This window comes from Geotrypetes seraphini, chromosome 8 (genome assembly GCF_902459505.1).
Source record: "Geotrypetes seraphini chromosome 8, aGeoSer1.1, whole genome shotgun sequence".
Classification (NCBI taxonomy): domain Eukaryota; kingdom Metazoa; phylum Chordata; class Amphibia; order Gymnophiona; family Dermophiidae; genus Geotrypetes; species Geotrypetes seraphini.
The window spans coordinates 30,887,601-30,903,118 of NC_047091.1; the positions used below are offsets into that span (position 1 = coordinate 30,887,601).

A 15,518-nucleotide genomic window follows, 5' to 3' on the forward strand; every position below is an offset into this window, starting at 1 on the left:
TGAGTGACTCTTGTTTGATTAACTGGGCCATGGCTGTTACAGGCATACAAAGAAACTCGATTTGATATTATCGAGGATGTTACTGCAGCCGAGAGCCAGGGAAGCCAGTGTTCATAATCCACCACTGCTTCTTGTGATCTTGGTACAACTTAAAGGGTAATTCTGTATAAAAGAACACATCTGCAAGTTGTGTTTCTGGGGTGCATAACTGCAGGAAAATGCATGCTTGGGCGCGCTTCTGCCAAAATTGCATTTCTGTAAGCTGGAGCATAAGCGGCATGGCGCACAAATATGGAGGAGGTATACATATGGGAAGAGCATGGGTGTGTCAGCCATTGATACATGGAGCTTATAGAATACTTTTTAGTTGTTGGCATTGCTTGGCACATCTCGGTGCCTTCTTATACCTCTCATTGACTTGATATAAGCAGGTGCACCTTTTGGTACACCAATGAGGGGATTGCAATTAATATTCTATTATGGAATCGGGGTGCCTTGATGCCTTTTTTTTTTTTATTATTATTTTGAGAACTGGCTTTCCCTACACAGCATTGGTGCATCAATTCATACAATTAACCTCTTAGATTGCAAGTTCCTCTGGGAACGGGGAAATATAACTCGCCTTGAGCTTCGACTGGAAAAGGTGTCGTCTAAATTCAAAATCCCTTATCCTTTTGAATGAGTTGGTGTCGCCAGACATCTGGATTATAGATAAACTAAAAGGTACCACAGGAGGTGACAAGTCTGCGTTCTAGAAAGCTGCCACCCGCCTTCTCTCCCACTTAGGAGCATTCTTTAAATTACTTTTTTTTTTCTCTCTCTCTCTCTCTCTCTGCAGCAAATCTTAAGCTGCATGCCAGGGGGAACCCACTGGTAGATTTGCCCCAGATGTCATCCATCGCAGGCCTAAATGAGACTCGGTAAGAAAATCAGAGTGCATCGTAGCATAATTCGCAACATTTCTAACACATAAGCAGTTAAAAAAAAAAAAAAAAAGCAGAGAGAGTGTATCCCTATAATTTATGAAAAACATCCTTAGCTATCTGCTTCTTCAAGTTCATATCTAGCAATCATTTTTCTGATGCATAGAGAGCTGAAGTGTTTTTGCTGGAAACCTGACCATTCATCACTTCCATAGTGTAATGCCTATGTGAACGAAAAAAGACAAAGGAGGGAAGAGAGAAAAGATTTATATTAAGCAGATAGCCTAGAATCTCTCCAGGAGACAAGCGGGGAGCCGATGAAACATGTGTTGGAATCTTGACGCTCTTTTCTCCGCACCCCCCTCCCTCCCCAGCTCAAGATTATCGCAGTTCTGGCACTTTTGGCCTCTCGTCAGTCCACGCCCGACGTAGGCGATGCTAGAAATATTTTACTGCCTGCTGTAACCTACCCTCTTTTTTTAACATGGAAATGTTTGCATAATAAATCTGAAATGATCATTCCCCTCGCGGCCTCGCCTACAAATTAGAATAAAACATTTGGATAGTCCATTCCAGGGAGCTGGTATAGAGCAACATGACAATTTATGCACAGAGAAATGTCCATTTAACGTTTTTAATCTCCGGACCGCTTCTGACTGCTAGAGAGGAGGACACAATAGCTTTAATTGCATAATTTTTCATAAACCAGTTGTCACTCTAGGCCTGTTATGGACTTAATTCATCTTTTTATTTTTTTTTTATAAGCCAGTGTTAATCCCTGACTGTTTAGCCAGATTTAACATTTGATTCTTGAAGATCACTAAATGTGCCTTGACCTTTCTGAAAATATACTTCTGCCCATCCATATGAGGCCATGTGGGGACACAATCCTTCTGGAGGCTTCTGAAAGAGGTTGTGCTTGATGTGGGTTTCTTTCTCTGCTTAGGTTTGCATTTTGGGAGTGTTCCTCAACTGGTTGTAAAGGTTTTTTTTTGTGTGTGTGCATGTTTTGTTTGTTTTGTTTCTCTCTCTCTCTCTCTCTCTCTCTCTGTCACTTTCCCTTTTCTGGCCAAGATTTTTTGGGGAAAAAAACACAAAAAGCCTCCAAGCATGACCTCCTCATTTCCCTTGTGGTGGTTACTTTTCACTAGCATACAGCAAACATCATTCCTTGGGCCCTCTGAAACCTAAGACTATCCATCCACTATCCAACCCGGTGGTGTCCTCAATTCCAAAAGCCAGAGGACTGGAGCATCTGTCTGCAGTTAAATTACAGTGATACCCTGTGAACAGTTTAGCTAACTGCAAGACAGTGTACTCAGACTCTTCCCCCTCCCCTGATTTAGCTTTCTGCATCTGATAAGAACCTAAGAATAGCCTTACTGGGTCAGACTCATAGTCCCATCAAGCCCAGTAGCCCGTTCTCACGGTGGCCAATCCAGGTCCCTAGTACCTGGCCAAAATCCCAAAGAGTAACAAGATTCTAAGAATCTCAAAGATTGGCAACATTCAATGTTACCGATCCAGGGCAAGCAGCGGCTTCCCCCATGTCTTTCTCAATAACAGGCCATGAACTTTTCCTCCAGGAACTTGTCCAAACCTTTCTTAAAACCAGTTACGCAATCCACTCTTACCACAACCTCTGGCAATGCGTTCCAGAGCTTAACTGTTCTCTGAGTGACAAAAATTTTCCTCTTATTGGTTTTAAAAGTATTTCCCTGTAACTTCGAGTGGCCCCTTCCTTGTCTTTGTAATTTTTAACAGAGTGAAAAATTTATCCACTTGTACCTGTTCTACTCCACTCAGGATTTTGTAGACTTAAATCTCCCCTCAGCCGTCTCTTTTCCAAGCTGAAGAACCCTAAACGTTTTAGTCTTTCCTCATATGGTACCTAGTGGACTCCACTCTCCCTTCTTCTGACTTAAAAATCTCTGCGTATAGATTACTTTCCTGAACTCCCCTGCCAAGGTATATCTTTTGAAGAGGAAAGAGTGATTTCTTCACAGTCCTGCCTCCAGTACTGCCATTTGAAAAACAGTGGGGCCTGACCCTGCACAGTGCATCCTGGGGACAGGGGTCAGCCTGTCATATAAGGGAATGCACTGTTATTTTTTTAAGATGGCAGCACCACAGGCAGAAAAGAATGGACATGGGGTAGATTGGGGGGGGTGTCAGGTCAAAACCGCGGAACACAAAGGCGCACGCCGACAACTGAGCACAGTGTGGAGGTGCGCGCCGAAGAAAATAACTGTTTTTAGGGGCTCCGACGGGGTGGGGTGGGGGGGAACTCCCCACTTTACTTTATAGAGATCGCGCTGCGTTGTGGGGGCATTGTGGGGGGCTTGGGGGGTTGTAACCCCCACATTTTACTGAAAACTTCACTTTTTCCCTAAAAACAGGAAAAAGTTAAGTTTACAGTATAATGAGGGGGGTTACAACCCCCCAAACCACCCACAACGCTGCTGCGATCTGTATTAAGTAAAGTGGGGGGGGGGGGCTCCCCAGCAAAAACCCCCATCGGAGCCCCTAAAAACTGTCATTTTCTTTGGCGCACACCTCCGTCTTGCGCTCAGTTGTCGGCGCGCGCCTTTGTCTTCCGTGGTTTTGTCTATGAACCGGGAAGGGGGGGGGGGTTTTCTTCATCATTTTTGATTTTGCAATAGAAAGTGTGTACTGAGCCATTTCCATCGCAGAGCTTTGTACAGCGGTGTCTCTTGAAACTTCACATCCAAACTGGGATTCAAGACAAAGTTCCTGCTGAACCAGAATGTACGCAGGTAAGGCTAGTCTCAGTTAGGGCACTGGTCTTTGACCTAAGGGCCGCCGCGGGAGTGGACTGCTGGGCACGATGGACCACTGGTCTGACCCAACAGCGGCAATTCTTATGTTCTTATGGAAATAAAGTGAGGTTTTAAGTAGAGAATGACTCGGGGACAAATTTGTCCCCGTCCCCACAGGAACTCAATTTCCTTGGCCCTTGCCCGTGAGTTTTTGTCTCTGTCCCTGTGCCAGTGTCTTGGGGGTCTGTAAATTACGCCAAGATACAAGCATTTGTCCTTCCCTCTGGCCAAATTAATCCAAAGGGATTCCCCAGTATACTGGACATCTGAGATTCTCGTGACCTTAATGTCATCTTTAGTATATAATGCTACACCTCCTCCCATCCTACCCTCTCTGTCCCGGCGAAGGGCTGCATACGAAGGGGTTTCGTCAGTTGTAAGGCGGAAGTCATTATGCCATTGTATAGATCCATGGTGAGGCCCCACCTGGAATACTGTGTGCAATTCTGGAGGCCGCATTATCGCAAGGATGTGCTGAGACTGGAGTCGGTGCAAAGAATGGCCACCCGGATGGTCTCGGGACTCAAGGATCTACCATATGAAAAACGGCTTGACAAATTACAGCTATACTCGCTCGAGGAGCGCAGAGAGAGGGGAGACATGATCGAGACGTTCAAGTATCTTACGGGCCGCATCGAGGCGGAGGAAGATATCTTCTTTTTCAAGGGTCCCACGACAACAAGAGGGCATCCATTGAAAATCAGGGGCGGGAAACTACGAGGTGACACCAGGAAATTCTTTTTCACTGAAAGAGTGGTTGATCGCTGGAATAGTCTTCCACAACAGGTGATTGAGGCCAGCAGCGTGCTTGATTTTAAGGCAAAATGGGATCGGCACATGGGATCTATTCACAGGGCAAAGGTAGGGGAGGGACATTAAGGTGGGCAGACTGGATGGGCCGTGGGCCCTTATCTGCCGTCTATTTCTATGTTTCTATGTTTCTATTCCTGTAAGCTCTGCCTTAACCGCACAAGCCTCGAACACTTAAGATTTTAATGTGTTTGAGTCTTGTGCAGATGAGGACGGAGCTTAGGCATTGGTGGAATGATGCATTATGACATCACAACCTGAGCTCTAGAATGTTGCTACTTATGATGTTAAAGTGTTTGAGGCTTGTGCAGATGAGGATGGAGCTTGCAGGAATGGGGCAGGGACAGGAAAAGAACTCGAGGGGGATGAGAAAATGAGTTCCCGCAGGGACGGGGAAAAATTTGTCTCCGTGTCATTCTATAACATAGTAGATGATGGCAGATAAAGACCCGAATGGTCCATCAAGTCTGCCCAACCTTACCAACTCTTTAAATTACTGATTCAATTTTTTAAAAATTTGTTTTTCTTCTTAGCTATTTCTGAGCAAGAACTACTGAATTCTCCGTCCATCTACACCCTCCCAGCCATTGAAGCCCTCCCCAGCCCATCCTCCACCAAACGGCCATATACAGACACAAACCGTGCAAGTCTGCCCAGTACTAGCCTTAGTTCTTCAATATTTACTGTTCTTTTCTGATTCTAGACCCTCTGGGTTCATCCCACGCTTTTTTGAACTCTGTCACCGTTTTCCTCTCCACCACCTCTCTCGGGAGCGCATTCCAGGCATCCACCACCCTCTCCGTAAAGAAGAATTTCCTTACATTGCTCTTGAGTCTCCCACCCCTCAACCTCAAATTTTGTCCTCTGGGTTTACCCTTAAACTCAACCTCTAGTTTTAAATTTCCCCCTTTTGATTTCAGAAGTCTTTAGGAAATTAAGACATCGGTGTGGGATCTCAATTTGGTGTCCGAAAGCACTCGACTCAGGGAGAACCTTCAAACTTCCTTCAATGAGCCTGGGGGAGGGTCTACTGTCCTCATCTCAAACTGCTGACAAGTTAGAAAATGACGGTGGCTTGGCCAATCAAAAATGTCGGTAGAGGTTAAGCTGGCATCACTGGCCTCGGCTGAATTGATGACGTTACAGGAGGATGGCTGGCGATTCTCAAGACCAAGTGATATTACCCCATTCAGGGGGAGGGGTGCAGAGTTCTCCTAGGACAAGCAGGATGAGTCAGCCACACAACCTTATGTGGCTGACTATCCTGCTGTCCACAGAGAACCTACGTTACAGGTAAGTAACTACACTTTTCTGAACCCATAGTTAAAAGGTAAAGTTAAATTTTTTTTTTTAACCTTCCATTTTAATGTTGCAGCAGTTTTATAATAGAAGCAAAGTGTACTCTGTAGCAAATACAGCTTTTATTTGAATATATCAATAGTTTTACTAATTTACATAAATACATCCAGAAAAAAAGTTTAGAAAATTAGCTGGGAAGTATAAATTTGATAAAAAGCTTAACACCAATTTTTAGCCTGGTTTTATTGCATGCTAAAATGTGAAACAACCGTCTGAACATGGAATATTTAATATTCCTTCTGCTCCCCAGTGTGGAATGCAGATAATTGCATTCTTGCTCTCTTGAGAACGATGCCTTATCCTATGCCAGAGAGCTTGAGGTTTTTTTTTGTGTGTGTGTGTTTGGTAGTTTCATATTACTGAGCTTTCCTTCCAACCCTTATAAAATCTGTTGACAAAGGGGGCTAGTGATTGAGTTCAAGCCAAAGTCAACAGCAATCCGCCAAGGATAATAAACTTTAATACTGACAGAGAGGAGATGCGTGCGTACACCTTCTGAGATAGCAAGGAAGGAACTGGCAGTGAAATGAGCTTGAACAGGGGACAAGGGTAGGTGGGCTCAGTGACCCAGTGTGTCATTAGGATGGGTAAGTAGACTAGGGTTTTGTAAACTGCCGTGATAATCTCTGCATTCATTTATGTCTTAGAGTTGGCTTGAACTTGCCTCACCTTCGGGGGCTCCCCTGTCCCATCCTACTTTGATTGGGGACTGCATAAGCAGCCAAGACCTGAAACAAAGAGGGACGGTCTGAGCAGCCCTTGGGGGGGGGGGGAATTAGAGCTATTGCCATATGAATCTGGTTATAAAGGATCAGCTGAGCTGCTTTTCTCCATCACACTAGCTTTGTTTCTGCTTCCCCCAGATATAAGTAAAAGTTGATCCATGTACCGTGCTACACAAACCAGGGCAAGTTAAGTCTGTTCCTCATGACCTTGCATTGGTTCCAAGAAGTAGCTTTCTGGATATTTTTTAAGTGCTCTGCTGCACATTACACCTCGGAAGTACTTATGTTCTCTGGTACAGGACCTGGTGACTTGAAGTAGATGGAGGATGTTGCTTCAGGGCTGCAACCTAATGCCTCCTGTGTATCCAAGTACTGGAAATTATTTTTTAAAATTTCTTCATCTTATGAGATTTATCCGACTTCTAGAGTGAGAGCTTATAAGAACATAAGCAGTGCCTCTGCTGGGTCAGACCAGAGGTCCATCACGCCCAGCAGTCCGCTCACGCGGTGGCCCATCAGGTCCAGGACCTGTATAGTATTCCTCTATCTATAGCCTTCTATCCCCTTTTCCTTCAGGAAATTATCTAATCCCTTCTTGAACCCCAATACCGTACTCTGTCGTATCACACCCTCTGGAAGCGCATTCCAGGTGTCCACCACATGTTGGGTGAAGAAGAACTTCCTAGCATGCCCTCTCGTTCTTGTAGTTTTTGAAAGTTTGAAGAATCTGTCCCACTCCACTTTCTCCATGCCCTTCATGATCTTGTAAGTCTCTGTCATATCCCCTCTAAGTCTCTGCTTCTCCAGGGAAAAGAGCCCCAGTTTCTCCAATCTTTCTTATCTAGAACTGGGGTGGATTATTAACAGGATACATATAGAGTTCTCTCTTAAATATTTATGGAATTCAATACCATGTATGTGGGAGTATGTGGCGCAGTGGTTAGAGCTATGGCCTCAGCACCCTGAGGTTGTGGGTTCAAATCCCTTTCTGCTCCTTGTGACCCTGGGCAAGCCATTTTACCTAATGCACCTGGGGCAATGGGGGATTGAGTGTGAAAAATGCTTGAGTACCTGAATGTACAATATATATTCCAAATATATTCAAATCTGCATCTTTTCGATAGCATCATATGTTTGTAAACCACAGTATTGTATGGTAACTAACCCCCTCTTTTATTAAGGTGCGCTATGCTTTTTAGCGTACGATAAATAGCGCGTGCTAAACGCTAAAACGTGCATGTTATCTTATGGCTGTGTTAGCGGTTAGTGCACGTGTTGATTTAGCGCACCTTTGTGAAAGAGGGCCTAATTAAATGTAACTAATTACTGTACTTAAGTAAATTTGTATTACAGAATAACATTTGTTACTTTTGCTAAAACAATAATTTCACCAATTTTTACTACTTTTACCTAGTTACATCTAATGCTTACAGTTAAAAGTAAAAATCAAACTGAATCTAGAACTGGATTTTGCTTTTGCAAACCTCATCCTGCAAACAATGGATTGTTTTCATCTTAAATTTTGCTGTTCAGTGATTGTTATATGTGGCCTTGTATCCCGCAAAATCCTCTGAAGCAGAATTCATAGTGGGTTACAGCGGCATAGGCATTAAGAACATAAAAACATAAGCAATGCCTCTGCTGGGTCAGACCTGAGGTCCATCGTGCCCAGCAGTCCGCTCACACGGCGGCCCAACAGGTCCAGGACCTGTGCAGTAATCCTCTATCTATACCCCTCTATCCCCTTTTCCAGCAGGAAATTGTCTAATCCTTTCTTGAACCCCAGTACCGTACTCTGCCCTATTAAGTCCTCTGGAAGTGCATTCCAGATGTCCACCACTCGCTGGGTAAAGAAGAACTTCCTAGCATTTGTTTTGAATCTGTCCCCTTTCAACTTTTCTGAATGCCCTCTCGTTCGTGCATTTTTTGAAAGTTTGAAGAATCTGTCCCTCTCTACTCTCTCTATGCCCTTCATGATCTTGTAAGTCTCTATCATATCCCCTCTAAGTCTTCTATTCTCCAGGGAAAAGAGACCCAGTTTCTCCAATCTCTCAGCATATGAAAGGTTTTCCATCCCTTTTATCAGACTTGTCACTCTCCTCTGAACCCTCTCGAGTAACGCCATATCCTTCTTAAGGTACGGCGACCAATATTGGACGCAGTACTCCAGATGCAGACGCACTATCGCCCGATACAACGGCAGGATAACTTCTTTTGTTCTGATTGTAATACCCTTCTTGATTACACCTAGCATTCTATTCGCTCTCATAGCGGCCGCTACGCACTGTGCGATCGGCTTTATTGTCATATCCACCATTACCCCCAAGTCCCTTTCTTGGGTACTCTCATTCAATAACATCCCTCCCATCATATAGCTGTACTTCGGGTTTCTGTTTCCCACATGTAATACTTTATATTTCTCAACGTTGAACTTCATCTGCCATCTCGTCGCCCATTCCCCTAGTTTGTTCAAGTCCCTTTGCAATTCTTCGCAGTCCTCTTTAGTCCGAGCTCCACTAAATAGTTTAGTGTCGTCTGCAAATTTTATTATCTCACACTTCGTCCCTGTTTCTAGATCATTTATGAATATATTAAACAGCAGCAGTCTGAGCACTGAACCCTGAGAGACCCCACTCGTGACCCTCCTCTAGTCCGAGTAGTGGCCCTTCACCCCTACCCTCTGTTTCCTACCCACCAACCAGTTTCTGATCCATCTATGTACGTCTCCGTCCACCCCATGGTTCTTCAATTTCTGGAGTAGACGTTCATGAGGCACCTTGTGAAAGGCTTTTTGGAAATCTAGGTATATGATGTTTATGGGGTCTCCTCTGTCCATCCGTTTGTTAATTCATTCAAAGAAGTGCAATAAGTTAGTTAGGCATGATCTCCAACTGCAGAAACCATGTTGGAATAAACATAAAATGTATAATTAACACCCGAATAAATCCTAACAAGAACAGTGGAGATGCCTGTGTATTAGTTAAACTGGCAATTGTGTCTAGCTAAACAGAACAAGTGATGGGGTTGGATCGCTTTGAAGCGGAGATGGAGCAGAAGTTGGTCTCTCCATGGTCATCCCAGTTAAATGTTGAGTATTGTGATTAACCGGCTTATGTTTTTGCCGGCTCTGTGCGCCTGAAAATTAATGCTGGTGTCCAAAGGTGAAACGTAGAAACGTGACGGCAGTTAAGGCCAAATGGCCCATCCAGTCTGCCCATTGGCAGCTGTGCTATCTCCTCTCTCTAAGACGGCGGTGTCAAGTCCCTCCTCGAGGGCCGCAATCCAGTCGGTTTCAGGATTTCCCCAATGAAATATGCATGAGATCTATTTTGCATGCACTGCTTTCATTGTACGCTAATAGCTCTCGTGCATATTCATTGGGAAATCCTGAAAACCCGACCGATTGTGCCCTCAAGAGGGACTTTCACTACTCCGGTTCTAAGAGATCCCACAGTGCCTCACTCTACGCTTTGAATTTCCAGTATAACGCCGTCGGCCATCAGAAAAATGCTAATCTCTCCCACATGAAAATGGTCCTACATTTGGGGATTAATTTTACAGAATGAGAGGGGGGATTAATGTACTGAAGGGTGTTAACCGCATCTAACAAGTGTTTACAGATCAAGATAATTTTAATAGATGGAAGGAATATTACCAAATTTCACATCCTGCAAGAACCTGTGTGGCTGAAGGGGGAAGAGCAATGGGGGAGGAAGGGGGGTCATCCCAAGCCTATACCTTAATGATTAGAGCTCCTGCTTTTTTTTTTTTAACCTTCCAGAGCATGAAGCTCTTTCCTATTTTTATTCCATGAGCCTTCACAGCCCGTCTGCGTTAAACACCCAGAGTCTGCTCCTCTCCTGACTCATTGACTGGCTGCAATTTCCACAGCTACAAAATAAAAAAAAGAAATATGAATTGGATCACCAAGCTTCCGACACTTAACAAAGGCTGCATCAGTCAGTTATCATTTCCCTGCAAATGCAAAGGCCCCAGCATCGCCTTCTACTGTCTGGCCACATTGTTTACGTCCAAGGGTTTGCATTTAAATCAGCGCCACTGGCCCAGAAGCCAGGGCTGTGTATTGGCGTCGATAAAGGCATCCCTTTGTGTGATGTTCAAAGTGGTTGTCAACCTCCCGTGATCAGAAAAAGGCAGCGCGCCTTTCTAATTATCAAACGAAACGGCGAGAGCCATTGACGGCTGCCCTATGGGCATTAGATGTTGGCAGCGAGATGAATACGTGTCCGCTAATCAATAATGGATGAAGGGACTCCTGAGGTTACCACCTGACTGGTTCAGCCATTAACCTAGGAACGACTTTTAACGAATGAAATCAATTTGGAAAGTCATCTGAATGAAAATGGGAGATTTTTGCGGAGTGCGCCGGAGGAGTTTCTTGGAAAGCTGTTGCGCCGTTGTGATATGGGATGCAGGCGACTGGCAAAGGTGCCACAGTCGGTCTCGAAGTGATGCTATGTGGCATTAGGTGGGGCAGTTTCCGACAAAGCTAAGTTTGTGTTTCTAGCAAAATACAATTTTCTGCAAGTAGGGACAAAAAGAAATCCGTCTTGAAATCAACTGTAGTCCATGAAATGACTAAATCCCTTGCAGGTTCTCTCGTACACTGGTAATCGGGACTTTCATATACTGAAACACCCCGAGGAATTTAAGAAAATAAATATCGGTGATCTAAGCCTTGTTCCTTCAGTCTCTTTCTTGCACCTTTCTCTAGTGTAGTTTACGTAGGTGGCGGTGATGAAGGAATCGTGCAGAAGGTTTGGCAGCTGCTTTGTTTCATCAACATCTGTCTCTTAACTGTATCGATGTCATCCAGCTATAGGCCGGGCCTGTAAAACCAGTGGTCCCCTCTGTGTAGATGCCCTGGATTGGCTCCTAGCTCCAATCCTAGTTTTGACGTATTATCCTCTGCGTTCCCCGTGTGGTGTTCTGCAGCTGGGTCGGATAGGTTGCCGTTAGTTGGGAAGAACCAGTCAACTGGCGACGAACGTTACAGCAGTGCTCATGGCACTCCTACTAGCCCTGCCTTTCAGACTGCCCCTGCTTTATTCATTCTGAAGTGTCAGCTGTGACACTATTTTAGCTACCCTGCTGCACAGTTCTAGTTATAACATGGGTGTGATAGGAGGCATTGGCCAATGACACCTTCTCAAATTTATTTATTTATTTTTATACCGCTTATAGCCTAAGTGGTTTCCATTCAGGTACTCAACCATATTTTCCCCCTATCTGTCCAGGGGTTCACAATCTATTTTATGTACCTGGGGCAATGGGGGGGGATTAAGTGACTTGCTCAGGGTCACAAGGAGCAGCGAGGGATTTGATCCCACAACCTCAGAGTGCTGAGGCTGTAGCTTTAACCACTGCACACTCTAGAACTCAAAATGTAGCAAAAGTTGAGTCTAGTATAGACATCAAGCCATTGATGACCTCACTGATGAGGTTGGCTCTTATTGGGTAATGAGGTATTATGATGTCACAGTACCAGTATCTGGTTACCAGAGATTGAAGCTCTTCTCACCTATTTATTTTTCTATACTGTTCTCCCAGGAGAGCTCAGAATGGTATAAGTTTGACCGCTGTATTCTGTATTAATTGGAGACGATCTAAGCTGCCCTGTTTTTCATCCTTGAACCTCAGTGGTCGTTATTGAGAAGTTGATTTAAGAACATAAGAACATAAGCAGTGGCCTCCGCCGGGTCAGACCATAGGTCCATCCTGCCCAGCAGTCCGCTCCCGCGGCGGCCCAAACAGTTCACAACCTGTCTAAATCACCAGAAGGGCCCCCATGCCTCCTTGGTTTCCTAATTGAGCCTATCTTCCTATCAAGGTCCTAGCCCTCCGTCTTGCACCTGCACGACCTGGTTGGGTTTCTACAATTATTTTCTGGTTAGCTTTCTCAGTTAGCTTTCTCAGTATCCCACGATCCCTTTATCCCTCAGGAATCCATCCAGTCTCTGTTTGAATCCCTGTACCGTACTCTGCCTGATCACTTCCTCCGGTAGCGCATTCCAAGTGTCCACGACCCTCTGGGTGAAAAAAAAACTTCCATGCATTCGTTTTGAACCTATCTCCCTTCAGTTTCTCCGAATGCCCCCTCGTACCTGTTGTCCCCTTCAGCCTAAGAAATCTGTCCCTATCCACCCTCTCTATGCCCCTCATGATTTTGAAGGTCTCTTATCATATCACCCCTGAGCCTCCTATTTTTCATGAGAGAAGTGCCCCAGCCTATCCAACCTCTCAGCATATGGGTAGTGTTCCAGCCCTCTTACCAGTTTCGGTTGACTCTCCTTTGGACTCTCTCAAGTACCTCCATGGTCTCTCTTGAGGTACAAGCGACCAATATTGAACGCAGTATTCCAGATGCGGACGCACCATCGCTCGATACAATGGCATGATGACTTCCCGCGTCCTGGATAGTTATGCCCCCTCTTTATGATGCCCAGCATCATGTTGGCTTTTTTGAGGCCGCTGCGCACTGTGCAGATGGCTTCAGTGATGCATCCACTAGCACACCCAAGTCTCTCACAAATTGCTTTCTCCAACAATGCCTCCCCCAATTTGTAGTTGAACAACGGGTTCTTTTTCCCTATAGTCATAACCTTGCATTTTTCCACATTAAAGCGCATTTGCCATTTGTTTGCCCAGTCTTCCAGCTTGTCTATGTCCCTTTGCAGGTCCTCACACTCCTCCCTGGAGCTAACTCTGCCGCACAGTTTGGTATCGTCTGCAAAATTTTATAACCTTGCACTTTGCCTCCTTTTCCAGGTCATTGATAAATTATGTTGAAGAGTAACGGCCCCAGCACCGATCCCTGTGGCACACCGCTCGGACTCCCCTCCAGTCAGAATATTGGCCCTTTACTCCGACCCTCTGCAGTCTACCCGACAACCAGTGCTCGATCCATCTGTGCACATCCCCTCCCACCCCGTGGTTCCACAGTTTCCTAAGCAGCCTTTCCATGTGGTACCTTGTCGAAAGCCTTTGAAAATCGAGGTAAATGATGTCGATGGGTTCCCCATTGTCCACCCGACTGCTTATTCCCTCAAAGAAGTACAGAAGGTTCGTTAGGCACGACCTTCCCTTACAGAATCCGTGCTGGCTGGTTCTCAGTAGCCCATTTCTCTCAATGTGCTCGCAAATGCCGTCCCTTTATCATAGCTTCCACCATCTTCCCTATAATTGAAGTCAGGCTCACCGGCCGTAGTTCCCGGGTCACCCCTCAATCCCTTCTTGAAGATAGGTGTGACATTCGCTAATTTCCAGTCCTCTGTACCTCTCCAGTTTTCAAGGATAGGTTACAAACATGCCTGGATTGTGCCCGCTATTTCTTGTCTTAGTTCCTTCAGAACCCTTGGGTGGATCCCGTCCGGACCCGGTGATTGCCGCATTTTAACCTGTCTATCTGTTTGAGGACATCTTCCTTACTTACCTCTATGTGCTCCAATTTTTCAGCCTGTTCCCCACTCATGAGCTCCTCTGAGTCCGGTATATTAGATGTGTCTTCTCTCGTGAAAACTGACGAGAAGAACTGTGTCAACCTCTCAGCTACCTCTTTATCCTCCTTAATCACTCCCTTCCTATCCCCATCGTCCAACGGCCCCCACCTCCTCTCTCGCTGTTCGTTTTCCCCTTAACGTAACTGAAGAATGCCTTGAAGTTTTTGCTTCCCTGGCCAGCCCTCTTCGTATTTCCCTTTGCTTTTCTAACCTCTCGGTGGGCATTCTTTTTGGCATTCCTGTGCGCCTGGGTGATTTTCCTCCATTGGATCCTTTTTCCATCTCCGGAAAGATACTTTTTTGTCATTTATTGCCTTCTTTAACTTCTGCTGAGATCCAAATCGGGTCTTTACTTTGTACTTTACTTTGTACTTTACTTTACATGTAGAGCGGAATCGTCGAGGGGAGGGGTTTAGGTGAAGAGGTATGTTTTGTTGCTTTTCTAAGGTTGAGCGATCTGATCTGCGGGGGCAGTCGACGCCAGTGGCTTGATATGAAATGGGAGCAGGACCATCGCTTTGCGGTTTGCAGTTGAAGGGCACGACCACAGAGCGTTTTGAGGCATATTTCGTCCTGGGAGCAGAGGGTAGTGTGTTTACATTAAAGTACCCTAACTTGCTAAGGCTGACTAAATAGGAGGCAGCAAGTACTGTTTTAAGGATGGACTAGAACTGGGTTTAGCACATAGGTATCTTGGTAAAAGCGCCCTTAAATAGCTTCCTGGCTCGCTCACTAGATATAGAAAAATTCTATACATATGTATGGAAAGAAATAAAATGATTTCGCTTAGTCCCCAGCTCATGTTCACCTTTGGTTAGATCCAAGATATATTTAACGGTTACTAAGAAAAAACAACTTAAATAGAACATAGCTAGATTAGCTGAACATAGGGAAAATCACTTCATACTTTCATATTAGGGCTTTAGGTCTTATCCTTTTCTTTTCCATATGTGACAAGAAGAGAGAAACGTAGATGATTGGAAAGGTGAGAAAAGACAAACTTTGTGAAGAATAATGCACAACGCATTTACATGGGTGACGCAAATAGGAAGTCGTCCCAAGGGCTAGTATTCCAGGTTTTAACAATAGAAATTCTCTACGACGCTTTTGGGTATCCCTAGATAAATCAGAGTACATTTGAACTTTCAAACCCCAAAATTCTTTTTGACAAGCAGCTCCTGATTGGATAAGACTCGACTTCGTGCAGGAAGAGGCGGTCGGAGCGAACCACGAGTGATTTCCTGTACTCGCGGTACTCCGGCTGCTCTCCTGCTGCCCTCTCCACTGCTCTCTTCAGGCTCCCCCATGAAAAACCATATTCGCGGTTTTTTGAGATTCGCA

General features: G+C 45.0%; 1 long non-coding RNA gene across 3 annotated transcripts in view; it reads left to right on the forward strand.

Annotated features, from left to right (window-relative positions):
* The first annotated feature begins 836 nt into the window (after positions 1 to 836).
* LOC117365119 overlaps positions 837 to 15,518 on the forward strand; it is a 299,104-nt gene continuing 284,422 nt past the window's right edge. For 2 of the 3 annotated variants that reach the window (XR_004540357.1, XR_004540355.1), the window contains exon 1: positions 6,432 to 6,519. This is a non-coding gene — a long non-coding RNA (uncharacterized LOC117365119). Of the gene's footprint in view, positions 921 to 6,431; positions 6,520 to 15,518 lie in introns of those variants that run through there. The other variant, XR_004540356.1, reaches the window with a different exon arrangement.